At 43.1% G+C, this 13,742-nt stretch overlaps 1 protein-coding gene across 4 annotated transcripts in view; it reads left to right on the top strand.

Moving 5' to 3' along the window:
* The first annotated feature begins 275 nt into the window (after window positions 1–275).
* USP49 (ubiquitin specific peptidase 49) overlaps window positions 276–13,742 on the top strand; it is a 34,558-nt gene continuing 21,091 nt past the window's right edge. The window contains exons 1-2 of one of the 4 annotated variants that reach the window (XM_055728448.1): window positions 285–339; window positions 1,203–1,248. The gene's annotated coding sequence lies outside the window, so the exon portion shown is untranslated. Of the gene's footprint in view, window positions 340–1,202; window positions 1,249–10,012; window positions 10,097–13,742 lie in introns of those variants that run through there. The other 3 variants (XM_055728446.1, XM_055728447.1, XM_005447056.4) reach the window with 3 other exon arrangements.

The raw sequence follows: 13,742 nt of genomic DNA, 5'->3' as shown, positions 1-13,742 counted from the left end.
GACCGTGAGCCATTGAAGAGCTCTCCCTAGCGGCTACGCGAAGCTCGTAAGCTTCGCCAGAGCTCTGCCTGCGGCGGCGTAGGCTACGCAAAGGGCGTCCGTCGGTGCGCCAGCCGCACCTTTAGTGCCAAGCTCGGCTTTACGGAATTAGCGTAAGCAGCGGCGCTGGCTGGCGGCGCGGGCCGAGGGGGAGGGCAAGAGCGCTGTGTGGCGTGCTCTCCAGCCAATGGCGAGGCGGGGCGGGCCGCGGCGGGCGGCCAATGGGCGGGTAGGGGGCGTGGCCAGCGGCCGTTGGGGTGTCTGGCGCTGGGTGACAGCTCGCGCGTGCTGATGATGGCGGTAAATAAAGGGGCCGGGGGGGGTGGGGGGCGGCGAGCTGAGGGGGCGAGAGGGGCGGGGGGGCTGAGGGGGGTCACCCCGCTGTGAGGCGGGGGCTGAGGGGGGCTTTAGCTCCCCCTCCTCCGCCACACACATACACACCCCCCTTTAAGGCCCCCACTGTGCGGTTGGGGGGCGCGGGGGGGCTGAGGCGGCCCGCGACCCCCCCCTCGCCCCGGCGGCCGCCGCCTTTGTCTGCGGGCGGGAGCCCCGCGCCGGCCTCCCCGGCCCCGCAACTTTCCCTTTGTTGAGGCGCGGGAGCTGCGGGAGCGCCCCTCTTCACCCCCCCAGGATCGGGCCCTCCCGGGGGGCTTCGCTGCCGGGGGGGGGAGGCGGGGGGTGTCGCACAGCACCGGGGGTCGCGTCCCACCGCGGGCCGTGGCCTTACTGCTGAGGGGGAGAGCTCCCTAAAACTGCCCTCAGCCCCTCCGTGCTGTGCTGGAGTGGGGGAGAGGACACAAAACTGAGGAAAATCCGTGCCGATTCCTGTTTATTTTTTTAAAAAAATAAAAAAAATCTGTGTGGGTCTTGTGCCTTGCCTGCCTGCAAAGGTCAGGAGCAGAAGTTAACGGGGGGGCTGGGGGGGGGGCACCTTGGGTTTAGGTCCTGCCTCGGGGAGCAAAGTGTGCTTTAAAATCTTGCTTTAAACATCCCTGGAAGCCGAGGGGGTCGCAGCAGTTTATATTCCCCCCGGGGAACGCTCAGACAGCCCAAGAAAATAACTGCTTGTGCCTGTAAGCCCCCGCGGACGGGAGTCGGTTGTAGGAAAGCTGCTTATTTTAGGAAACGTGCCTGCTAATTGTGTTACGTGCAATTGTACGTAGGAAAAAGAAGCACGATCCGTGTGTCAGAACAGCTCCCGATCTCCAGGTACGGCCAGCGGGAGAATACGGACGCGTGATGAAAGCACCCCGTTATTTTGAAATACATTGAGGGAGGTGGGAAAAGTGTCTTTGCTTTTCAGAGCTACACTTGTACTTTTAGTCAGGGAAGGATGCTGCGAGCTCTTGAAGTCGCTGTGCTCGTCTGGTGCGAAATGTTTTGAAATTTGGTCCTTTTATCCACTGTTGCTTCAGAGGAGATGCTGGCTGGAAGCTGAGGAGCGTGCGGTGAAAGATGTGATAGGCGCTGCGGATTCCTCAGCTCCAGCAAAACTCTAATTGACTTCAGTGGGAGCTTCTCCTGAAGTAATATCAACCATTCTGGTGTGAAGGCAAGGCAAAAAATAGGGACCAGATTAAAAGGGATGATAGGGAGGTGGGACTGGAAGCAAAAATAAGGTGTCAGGAAGGGGGAGGAAGGGGTGCTGTTGGTGGGGATGAGATCCAAGCTGCTGCTCAAGAAAAGGAAACGCGTGGCTGGGACGTGAGAACGAGGACAGGAGCAAGAGCTGCAGGAGTGGGGAGGATGCAAGTGGGTAAATCTGTGGAATTGTGAATATAAAAACTCTTGTGTGGGTGTGAACGCTGTAGATTAAACTTGCCCTTGGATTAAATGAGTGTCGCTCTTGCCAGAAGTATCTGGAGTTGCACCCTGTCTATAGCCGGCAGTAAATGTAGGGCTGGGGTTTGCGCTGATTTTTTGCTGCTCTGCCTTTGGCAGCTGTGCTTGGGGGTTGCTGTTGTTTAACAATTGTCAGATATGTTGGTATGATGTTAAAAAAAAAACAAGAGAGGTCAGCGAAAGCATTTGGTGTTGGTTTTAATTGCTTTGAAAATAGGTTAGGTGCAAATATTTGAAAATTATGTGCCAAACATGAGCAGCATTTGAAGTCTCTGAGCTAGGCATGCTTTCAAACACCAGGCTGCAAATGGTAAATGCTTGTTTATTTTTCCCCTAATCATTCTCCCTATTAATATGAGCTGACTTCAAGTGAAAAGGGTGTTTTGAAGTTGGCAGCTTTTCAGGTCTGGAATAATTCTTGGGTCTTGCGCAAGTTCTGTTTGTTACAAAGAATTTTGCTTATTCAGGAGCAGGGCTTAACAATAGTCACATATGCAACGGTTTATAGACTGTTACAGCTAGTAAGTCAAAACTGGGGATTTATTTAGCTGTTGTGTGTCCAAAGATCGTTAGTAAAGAATCTGTCGCTGCAGTTCCCGCGGAGATTCAGATTGCATGTGGTACAAAGCCTTGTGGTCGACAAGACACGCTGAAGGCCTGTAAGAATGGAGAAATTGTGAATAAGCCTTATGTGCTGCGGCTTGCAAAATGAAACAGCGCTTGGTCTGATTTGTATTTGGATTGGTAAACTCCAAGGGAATGGCAAAGAATCTATCTTTCGTGTGTTGTAGTTAATCATGGAAATACTGCTGACGGGGAAAAAAAAGGGCACGTTTAGCTTGGTGTATCACCTCTCTGCTTCTGAGTGTGAAAGCCTTGAGTGCAGTTTTTTGCTGCAGTGGATTTCTTGTGACTAATCGTAATCCTTTGCTTGGTGTTTGCTTGTTTGCAGCATTCTGTCCACATCAGACATCACAGGTTGTTTCCTTCAGTCCTAAAATACACTTACTTGTTAATTGGGGTTTTTTGACAGTAGTTACTGTTTTGTCTCAGCTCCTAAGTACAAGTGACGAGAATCACTTTCTCTGGTGGCAAAGGTGCTATAAATTATGAATGTCTTTCAAAATCCTATTTTTATTGGCCTTTTTTTTTTTCTTTCATTAGCTATTTTTATACTGAAATTTCTTAGGACTTCTGCTGGGACTCATAAAGTGAAATTTAGTGTTTTCTCAGCCCTTAGAAGATGTTAGTGGATAGTTTTAAAGTAGCTAACAAATGAAAATACTGCAAAATTCAGTTTCTGTCTTACAAGGTCTGTGTGAATTCTTTCACATGCATTTTTTGCTTTGGGGAAGTGTGAAAGGGTTTCTGAAGTTGACTTCAGCTCTGAGTCAAAACAAAACTAAGGTTGTTTTGAAATTGCTCATTGGAAATTATTAGAGAGATACTAAGATAAGTTCTTTGAAAACTTTGCCTATAACTGGGTGTAGCAATTCAGATCAAAATGGGGGAGAAGGAAGCTGGGGTAGTTCTAGCGACAGCTCGCTCAGAGCTGCATGGTGGGACGTGCTCCCAAAGATCCCCCCAATCCTTTATTTTTGCAGGAATCCTCTCCAGTGGGTGAAAAACACTGGAAGTTTCTCACTTTGTTTAACAACCTTTGTGGTTTTCATCTTGAATATTTCATCAAGGGTTGGTTTTGTTGTTGGTTTGGTGTGTGTTTTTTTTTTTCCTTTGGGGAATGAAACCTTCAGAGATGTTCTCCTCTCAGCAGCCTGTTGTTAATTGCTCAGTGTATAAACACTTCACCTTTCCTAAACACTTAACCACAAGGAACAGGCTGTTGAGTTGATGCGGGTAGGTTGTATAGAAAAAAGCTCCCCCCCCCCCCCCCCCCCCCCTTCAGTGTCAGTGAATGGAAGACCATCCTCGTTAGCATGAAACCCTTTAACGAATCATTGCTCTGGAGTATACTGAGCGAATTCAACAAACTGTTTAACAGAAACCACTACCATTTTAAACCCCGATGTATAGATCAGAATGTCTCAGTTGTTTGTTCGCATCTCCGTGTACACTAATGCTAATGCTCTTCACTTTTGTTTTTATTAGACTTTAGATCAAAGATGGCTCATGCGAGGCTGTTAAGTCGTATGTGGCTTGTGAGCCATTGAATTACAGCCCCAGCATGCAGGCTTCATCACGTAACTGGCAGCAGAGCTACGGAGCAGCTATAACATGCCACTGAAACAAAAAAGATTAAAGTGGGAGTAAGGGGAGAGAAGGTAAAAATGGAGGTGGAGATTCTGTCCTTTGCCAGCGTTGCAGGGAAATAATTTCTAAGTGCTCTAAATCTAATTATTTGTATATTTGCAGTAATACGTATCATCGTGTATTGAGGAAAATGCAGATTAAAATGCGCACTCTATTACACTGCATTCTGCAGGTTTTGAAAGGAAAAAAATCCCTTTTACTTTTTGCAGCAGGTTAAGAAGTGAGTTAGTATCTTTACAGATGTAACATAGGTAGAAAAAAATAGACTTGGCTGCTTTGTGCTAAGTGTTGTTATTTAGCTTTTTGCTTATGAGATGGTAATGAGTGTGCATTAACTATTACACCTCCAATACATTACAAAGATCAGTATGAAATCTCAAAAAATGGCAAACTTGTTGGGGCATACCTTGAGATTTTTTTAAAGAAGGCTCACTAGGTAGGTTCCTTTAATTCGGTAATTATAATGTAATTCACTGAGGAGGTTGTCCTTTTAAGAACTTTACTGAGAAAGTAGAAGAAAAATACAGGCAGCTATCTGAAAAACAGTTTTTTTTTCCTTGTTCCTCCCCACAGTGTGCACACTTGCTTTCTTACCTCGCTGCCTTGGCTGTATAATTCAGCTGCATTTTCAAATGAAGACAGAAAACTTGAATGCGTGAATCTGACAGCTCAAAGTTAGTATGAGTGCATTTGAAATCTATCCTCCGTAGCATGTCAGTCATGACTAATATACTCTTTAAAAAAAAAAAAAATCTAAGGAGATGCTTTTTCAACATTTTGTAACTTTGCTAGCTGAAATGCAAAAGGGTGCTTTAGCCAGAGCAAAAATCACATACTCAGACACAAGAATCCCTGCAGAAGGTTGGAATTACTAAATAACGTGCTCCATTTTGGTCTTTAAAAGAAAATAATAGTTTGGTCTATTATAGTATACTTTGCTGTGTAGTATATGTCACAAAAACTTTTACACTCAACCTCTAACCAAGCATACTGAAAAAGAAACTACAAACACACACCCCTGGTGAAGCCAGTGACGGTTTTGAAAGAACCAATTTAATGGAGAAAAGCTTTAGTGCATTTATGTTCTTTTCAGGCTTTTCAGTCAAACCATGGAAGATCAAGTCAAGAGTTATGGGCCACAGCTGTGTTCCTCCATTGAGATCTTCTATAGGACATCAGCTGAGCTGATTAAGAAATGGTGACCACAGCTCCATTCCCTTATTCGCTCTGAAAAGCAAATCCGTCCACTTGATTGAGAAGCATTGCCTTGCAACCATATTTTCCCATTCACTTTCAGTGGGCGGCTTAGATTTGATTAAGAAATACTGTCCTATAATTACATTCTGTCCCTCTCTCTCATGCTATGAAAAGCCTCTGAAGACAATTCAAGGTTTTGAACTTTAAATAAAAACGGTACAGGAGGAGGGTCTTTGCAGCCTGGCTAGGTGGGTATGCAGATGAAGTGGTAAGTAGCTTTTAGCTGGAAATACTAAGAGTATCCTAAGAAGGGCAGTCAATGCAGGCCTGTGTTTCTGTACTGCTGCGGCTTTGTTCCCCACTTTCCTGGAAAGGATCAGTGTCTTTAAGCCTGACTCCGTTCCAGTAAGTTTGTCACAAGCGTGCTTTCCTTTTCTTCAAACAGAGAAACTGTATTTTATTTAAATCCTTTCTTTCTTTTGGTGTGATGGGGACCCATTTCATCTCTTGCCTGGTGCTGAAGCTAACTTTACTCACTAATGTTAGATAGTTTAGAATCTCACATTATGTTGTATATTAAATGTGTTCCAGCTGAATAACAAGTGCCTTGTGTATTAAGAAGATACAGAGATTTGTGGCTGACTTCTAGCTTGAACGTTATCTGCATAAATATTGAACTATAGTTGATCAGGACAAATGATTTTTTTCATACGCTAAACTTTAGCAAATGCAGTTCAGCATGAATGCCTGCCCCCCCCCCCCCCCCCGCCCCTGCAGATCTGCATAGCTTGGTGAAATGAGGAGCTAATGTCTTTGACTAATTGGGGATTGCATTTATGTTGGCTGTGGAGTTTTAATACTTGACAATAGTTGGTTTTTCTGGGTGGAGGCAGAGATCTAAGGATTGGTTTAGACAGACGTGTATTGCCTGTATCTATAGATGTCTTGCTAGAACCAGACAACATGATTTGCTTTTGGGTGCTTATGGGTTTTCCAGTCATTAACAGTGAAAAATGATACGTTCTGGTTTGGAGATTGCAGCTGTAGTGTGATCCAGAGGGCTGCTTAAAGATGAATTAACAGAAACTTGGATTGTGTGTTACTTAAAAAGAAAAAACCCGTCATCTGATGGGGATGTAAATCGGCGGTTGGCTGCTTGGGCTGGGGATCCAAGGAGATCTGTTGCCTGTAGCTGTCAGAGTGCAACTAAACTGTATAATTTCAGTGTCACGCTCCTGGAGGAGTGATGCCTCCAGCTCTTCCACCCAGTGACCTTTGTTAGTAGTTGCAGGGTGGTTTTGGTTTTGCTTCTTAGGGGGAACTTTCTTTCCCCCCTGTCCCATCATTATCTCCCCTCATGGAAACACAGAAGGCAAAAGCAATGAATTAAGGCAGCTCGTTGAATCAAGCTGGCTCCCATCTAATTAAATGGGGAGAGTGATGGCTAAAGATCTCCACCCTCTGCCAAGAAACAAAAGTATGGGGAAAGACTGCTCCTTGCTTTCCCTACTGATGCTGCCGAAGGGAATGTCAGGAGCAGGACATGAAAGGATGCCTCTTCAGATACCTGCGTAGTGGCTTCTTCTGTGTTAACTTTGTTGGTGTGTAGTAAAACTGCTGATGGCATGGAAATGGTCAGTGTCATATTTGGAATATTTCATGTAAGAACACACCATGCTTAAATGTATGATTGCTGCTGTATGGGAGGGCTTCACTGCTTGTCTCTGGAATTGGTGGTGTTTTTGGCACCTGGAGAAATGTAACGGGAACAGAAGCATCACACTGGGTACAAAGGAGCAGGTTGATCTGGGTAGCTGTTTCTCTCTAAAGAGAAAAAAGGGCTGGGGTTTTTTGATGTGCTTAAACCCCACACAAACATGAAAAACGTGTTTTAATTTTAAGGACAAGTATTTTAGACTTATTAATCGTTCTGGGAAAAAATCCATGTAAAACTCTGCTGTTCTTTAAAAAAAAGAAAAAGTTAAATCAGCGAACTGTTTATTCACTGGAGTTGTGAGAAAGAGCCCTTAGTTTGGATTTAATGATGTTTAATCATTCTTTCAAAAATACAAAGGAGGTACTAAAAGCTGTTCAGCTAAGCTTTAAAGAACTAATAGCTGTAACTCAGATTCAAAAGTGATTTAGTTCCAGAGGTAAGTCTATAATCCTACCAGTCATGAGTTAATCTGTCATCAGACTAAGACTAGAAGCAAATCTGTTTAACTAAGAATAGTTAATTCACCTGAATGAGAGCAAGGATGATGATCATTCTCACAAGAGTTAGTTTATTTTGAGAAAATGTAATATTCGTGATTGTGAAAATAGCAAGTGTTTTTCAAAGGTAGACTGAAAAATTCTGCTTTGACATTTGCGCTGCTCTTTTTTTTCTGAACTTTTCAGGATGGTTCAGTAGTGTGGCTGCCTGACCTGCCTTAACCCACAGTTTTTGGACACTGTGGAAGTGAGTGAGTCAGTGCGTAAGAAAGATAATATCCCGTTTATTGTAGCATTGGAAGGTTTTAGGACTAGCTTTTTGAGGCACAGGTTTGTGGCGTCAAAACCAAATTCACCTCTCCCTTTTCTCTTTGCTTGTTCTGTTGTCGTTTTGTCTCAAGACAAATTGATGTGATGAACTCTAACCTCTTAGTAGGATAACTTATTAAAATAACAGATGCTATAGAATTGGGCCTGAGTTGATCTTCAGTTCTTAAGGAAGATTAACAACCTGATATTTTGCAAATCGAGTTCCCATTTCCTACCTCGTTCTGTTACGTCGCTATGTTGTGGTGAGGACAAAGGCACTACTCAGATATTGCCTGTAATTTCTCAAAAAGGATTTCAGCCAGAACAGGATTCATAATATGCAAATTAGGAATAATTCCGGTGGGGAAGGTGCATTTGAGCAAGTGAAATTGTTCCTTACATACCAGAGAATAGAGGCTTGTGAGTCAGCTGGCAGGCTGGACGTAGGGAAGGTTGAGGCTGAAAATACTCTTCTTTAGTGTTATTAGTGCTACTTTTTAGATCTCCTTTTGCACACCTAGCAAGAGGAGGGTTTGCTGTACAGGTTTTTACGCAGGCACAAAACAGGCACATCAGTTGAGCAGAGGAAGGGGACATGTAAATCTCTAATTCTTTGTTGACAAGAAAACGGAGAAGACCTTGGTCGAGCCCAGCAGCCCAAGGGAAGGCTGGCTCAGATCGTTTGCTGCTCCTAGAGCTGAGGACATGGCAGCACCCTCCCATACAGGGGTGTGGGCATGCTTATGGGTCTTATACAGACAAATACTGTTGAGCATCTTAGGCTGATGTCTGGTTTTTGTTGGTTAGACAAATAAAAAGACAGAAGTCCTTGCTGCATTTGAATAAATTGGTCGCTGTGATTTACTCTGTTTACCAGTCAACAGCGTTTATTAAAACCCATAGACAATTTTCTAGCTGCTGTTCAGTTTCACTCGCTTGGGGTTTTAAAAGACCTCGGAGTGCTTGATTGGCAAGTGAAGGAAAAGAAAATGATGGAGAAGTGTGCCGAAACCCTTCGTTATTTTCGTCTTGTTGTAATCTCTGCTCCTCAAACGTATCGAAGGCACCTTTCCTGCTTAAAACATAGCAAAATGTGACTGTGGAATACTGTACTTACATTTAATACTATTTGCCTATTCATTATGGCTGTGAAGATAATAAGCCACAGCCTGCTGGGGTTGTCTTGTTCTTTATTGCTTCAGTAGATGGCACTGACATGTTCATTTGACTGATTGCTTTATGTGTTGTATCAGCTGTGATGTTGTTTTAGATTAGTTAATAGTCTGTCTAAGATTTTGCCAAGATGAATATGAATTAAAATGGGGGAGGAAGAACAGCAGAGGACTACCCATAACTTAACAAGTATTCACTCTCTGGTATAATCCGTCTTTGTGTCTGTCACAAAGAGATTCTCGAAGAGGCTGTTAGTCTGCTGCTGGGTACCAGGGCTGTTAAATTGATCTCTGCTGCAGCCGGCAGTTTTGTGTGCCTGAGCAGCGGCAGGAGGATTTTCTGATGTGCTGGAGCTAGAAAACTTCACCTCATACCTGTGCAGTGAAAGGCTTTGGGTTTGGTTTGTTCTATTAAAATTGCGTGTCTTTTGATCAAGAGTAATCAGTTTTTGCAAATGAGGGGGGAACGGAGCAAGGTACTATCAGTCAAGATGTAACCGGTTCTGACCTTGCTAAATGAAGCTCTTTGCCAGCAGTGGAAAGTTATGTTTAATTTTGTTGATGTTATTGTGAAGGCAGGTGGAAATTGTGTAGAATCTTCCCTAGCAGATGTTGAGTGTGGCTTTTAATGTTTTTAATGCATAACGTCTGAACTGTTGCTGTGAACCTCAACTCTGAATGTGTTGTTTACGTGACAGTTGATGATAAATGTGATATACACTGAATGTAAAAAATGATGCTTCAAAAGCATGGTCAAAAGAAATATTGGCATTCTGAAAAAATGTTGCTTTTTGGCTGCATTGTAGTAGGCCACAATTAAAAGGAATAATAAGGCAGGGAAAGTAGGGACACAAGATCATCTCCTCTATTCCTGCTTTGTTAGGCCACGTTGAAATATAACGTGGCTTGTTTTGTTTAACATGTACCTTGTTAATTATTCTTAGACTGCCTTGTTCACTTGTGCGCAGGTCCTGACCCGTGAATACGTAAGCACGTACACTATCCATTTGAGCAGTCTTACTAAACTTGAATGCGTGCCGAATTGGGCAGTGGTAAGTGTGAAAGGAAATAAAACAGACATCAGTTTAGTATGAATCCCACCAGTTTGGGGATGGTGTGGTATAAAAAACTGAATTTGCAGATAGTGGATATTGATGTAGCACTCTGGTGGCTACATCTGCCACTAATTTTGCACCCATTAAAGCTCTTTTACTGTCTGCGCTGGCAGGGAGGGTTTTCAGGGGCAATGTTCAGGGGCAAATGTGTAGAAAGACTTTAAAACACTATGGCACGTCCCTGATGTTGGCACAACTATGGAAATAGGATTCATTGGGAATTCATGGATTCTATAAAGCTGGTTGCTTGACCCATAAAGTGAAATTATTACTTTATATTGGGCAGTTAGCATCTACTTTCAGACTGTCCTAATGCAAAACATTTTTTCCTGTTTGGTAAGTCAAATTGTATGCGTTTACTGTAATTGCTTCAGGCTTCTACAGTTGTAAGTACCAGTGGAATTACTGCGTTGACTCTTTCCCTTTTGGAATGGTTCACTAGGACTAGAGGAAATGCTGTGAGTTGTTTTAATGTAGAGCAAGTGCCTCTTTTATACAGGGCTTCCATATCGTGTTTCCTAGCTTATTAACACTTCAAAAAGCCAAACCAAATATAAAACTCGGAAGCCTATGAAAAGAAAGGGGAGGGCGGGATTTTATGTGTTGCAGTAAATGAAGAAACATTAACTTCTAGAAGGCCATGAACTAAGAAGTATATAGCATTTTAATAATGCTTTTTAACATCCAGGGTCATTACATAGTAACTTACCACATTTTCAGGGAACTGTAGGATGTGTATCTCTGTTTGTTTGTCTTACAGTGACCTTAAAGAATAAATAGTATTGGTTGTGTTGCATATTGAAAAGTTACTGTTAAAGCTAAGGTCGGAAGGTGGAAATTGAGAATACAGGTAGCCAGGGGCTTTACCTGAGGTTTTAGTCACTTATTTTTATTCATCTCTTGCACTTAGGTGAGAAACAGTGTGAGTTTAGCTTAATAAGAATATTCATATTTCATCTTTAAAATACTTTAAATTTTAAAAACTTCCAAGTTTAAACTTGCATGGCTGGAGAATTTGAATGGCAGTGTAAATAATGGAATAGCTAGTTTCTAAGGAAGGCTGTATTAAAATGCTTTGTGAACTGAAGAATTTAACCTTCTTTTTGCCTTTCTGTGATTATTTTCAAATCATAAACTGCTGGATCCATTCCGGCTGAACACTCTCTTGTTTAAGAGGATCTTCATCGGGAAGGAATGTGGATAAAAGACACATGCACATTTGCAACTATTTGTTGGCCTGTATAAAGTTGAATTATTGCTCTTTGAGGATGCAGGCAGTGTGAAGTCTTTTGTTTTAGTCATAAATTTATTCTAACCAAACAAAAGGAGTTTGGTGGTTTTTCTGACTTCTTGGAGTTTGCCAGCGAGCCTCTCTGGTAAGTAGAGAGAGCATGTATCTGCAGAAAGGTTGGTTTGGATAGTATAGCTAAACCAGATCACCACACACAGTAAGCTGTAACAGCAAAAAAAAGGTAGGATGAGGTTATTTTATCTGTTCCAGGCATTGACTAGCTTTAGGAATAGGGACTGGGGAACATTGCACGTTCTTTCCAGTTTTGATCAGTATAGACAGGTTAACAGCACGTTTCAGTTTATGTGAGGCCTTAAATCTAAGTCCACCGGTCATATTTAAAGCAGTCTCGGAGATGTTAAAACTTTTTTCTAAAGTACTCAAAATTCCAGAGTTTCAGGAAAAAGAGAAGTTTTTTCATCCTTGCTCCTTGCCTGGGGCTCCATTCCCTGAGCACTGAATTCAGCTTGAGCAATTTATCTGATTAATTTGGCGGTTAGATTGCTAGCCTGTAAATGTCTCCCCCCCGCACCCCACCCCCCTTCTCCTACTTGTAGCTGCCTGTGCATTGTGGTAATGGGATCTTAACACCTCTAATTCATAGGTTTGGGACATTTACATCTGTCAGCTGATGCAAAACATGAAGCAATTGCTTGTCTTCTCTCAGTTATCCCCCTGAATCTGTGAACTGAACTTCATAGGGAGGGTGAGCGGTTTTTGCAGGTGGGTTAGTGTTAGGGAAAAATTGGGGCCTGGTGAAACCTTGGGGTTTTTGCTGTTGAGTATGAAATGTTTGAAGCTAATTGCAATCAATACATTGTAGTGTCTGTGCTCTTTGTTGTACTCTAAAATAAGATAAAGACCCACACCCACCAACTTTCATGTTGCTTCCCAAGATGATTCAGAGAACCAAGTCCTGCAGAAGTCACGTTTAGTCCCATTGAGGATGCCAGTGCAGGAAATAGGATTTTCTTAATCCTCGTGCTTTTGAGTACTTTGGGTTTTTTGAGGTTTTGGGGTTTGGTTGGTTTGGGTTTTTTTTTTGCAATGACTGACTATTTGAAAACTGATTCCTGAGATTCTGGGTATGAGCCTAGAGCAAATTTTTTTACAGCACAGTGTGAGCTCCCAGAAACAGTTCAACATTGACATAGTTATAATTAACTTAAAGGAGTTAGTAAAACAGAACTTGCTGTGGAAGTTGGCAGGAAAGTCACATTTTCGTCAGGCTCCTTTGTGATTATAGCTTCAGAGTCAAGAGCATGGTGGGGTGTGTGGGGTCCTCCAGCGCCTGTACTGAACGGCTGAAGCCAGCTGAAGTCCTTTGAGCTTGTTATGACTCCTGCAGGACACCGGCCACCTTCCAGGCACGTGCGAGTGGGATGTTTCAGGGTTTGGTAAGCTTTGCATTCAGGTGGAGCATTTTGGTGTGTCAGAGCTCTGGCTGGGTGGGGAGGTTGATGCTCGAGGAGTGGGCTGGCCAGGAGGGAGGTGGGATTGTGACCACTTTTGCTGTCACCGCTCAAGTCTCCTGTCTTATTTGTCGGTCTTTTTCAGTCATGGCTTATTCACGTATTCGCAGTCACTATTTAATTTGTTGCTTTGCTTGCCTTTTCAAAGAAACACGGAATCCTGAATCATCTGTAACTCTTCCTTGTGTGTTTTCCTTTTTTTTTTTTTTTTTTTTTTTTTCCCCTTTGTCAGCTGTGTTAATTTGCCTGTAACTAACTTGATAGTATGTCATCCTGGATAGAGGGAATCCAGCAATTGTAGGATATAAAGCTGACAGTTTTCAAGAAAATATGCTTTCAGAATAATTGAAAAAAAAAATCTCTAGGGCTGTTGTTACTCTTTGGAGATGCAATTTGAAAGTCTAAAACCAGCAGGGTTTGCACTAGAGGAGTAAAGGGGGAAACCCATTGCTGCCTGAGCAAGCCACTGGCTCTTTGGAGAAAGAGGAACAGAAAGAGCTTCTTGTGTGTTTTCCTGCGTTCTTTGCTCCCGTTACTGAGTGAGTAGTTCTGGACCGTGCAGTGACATTGTGAGGACAGAGGGGAGGGTACCTGTGACGTGGTAGCGTGTGTGGTGACATTCGCTCGTTTGTGCAGCAATTCCTTTTCTCTAACAGAATATCAATTGCAGGAGGTTTTCTGTTGGAATAAGCACCGTTGCTAGTGGCTTTGAGAAGCAAATACAGGGTTGTGCTGGGAGTACGTACACGGACGGCTCTTGCTTGCAGAGGAACGTGAATGTCTTGAGCAGGAAATTTTTTTCACCATCTTCTGTGTAGCT

Source organism: Falco cherrug, chromosome 16 (assembly GCF_023634085.1).
Source record: "Falco cherrug isolate bFalChe1 chromosome 16, bFalChe1.pri, whole genome shotgun sequence".
Lineage (NCBI taxonomy): Eukaryota > Metazoa > Chordata > Aves > Falconiformes > Falconidae > Falco > Falco cherrug.
This window is presented reverse-complemented; position numbering and strand designations above follow the sequence as displayed.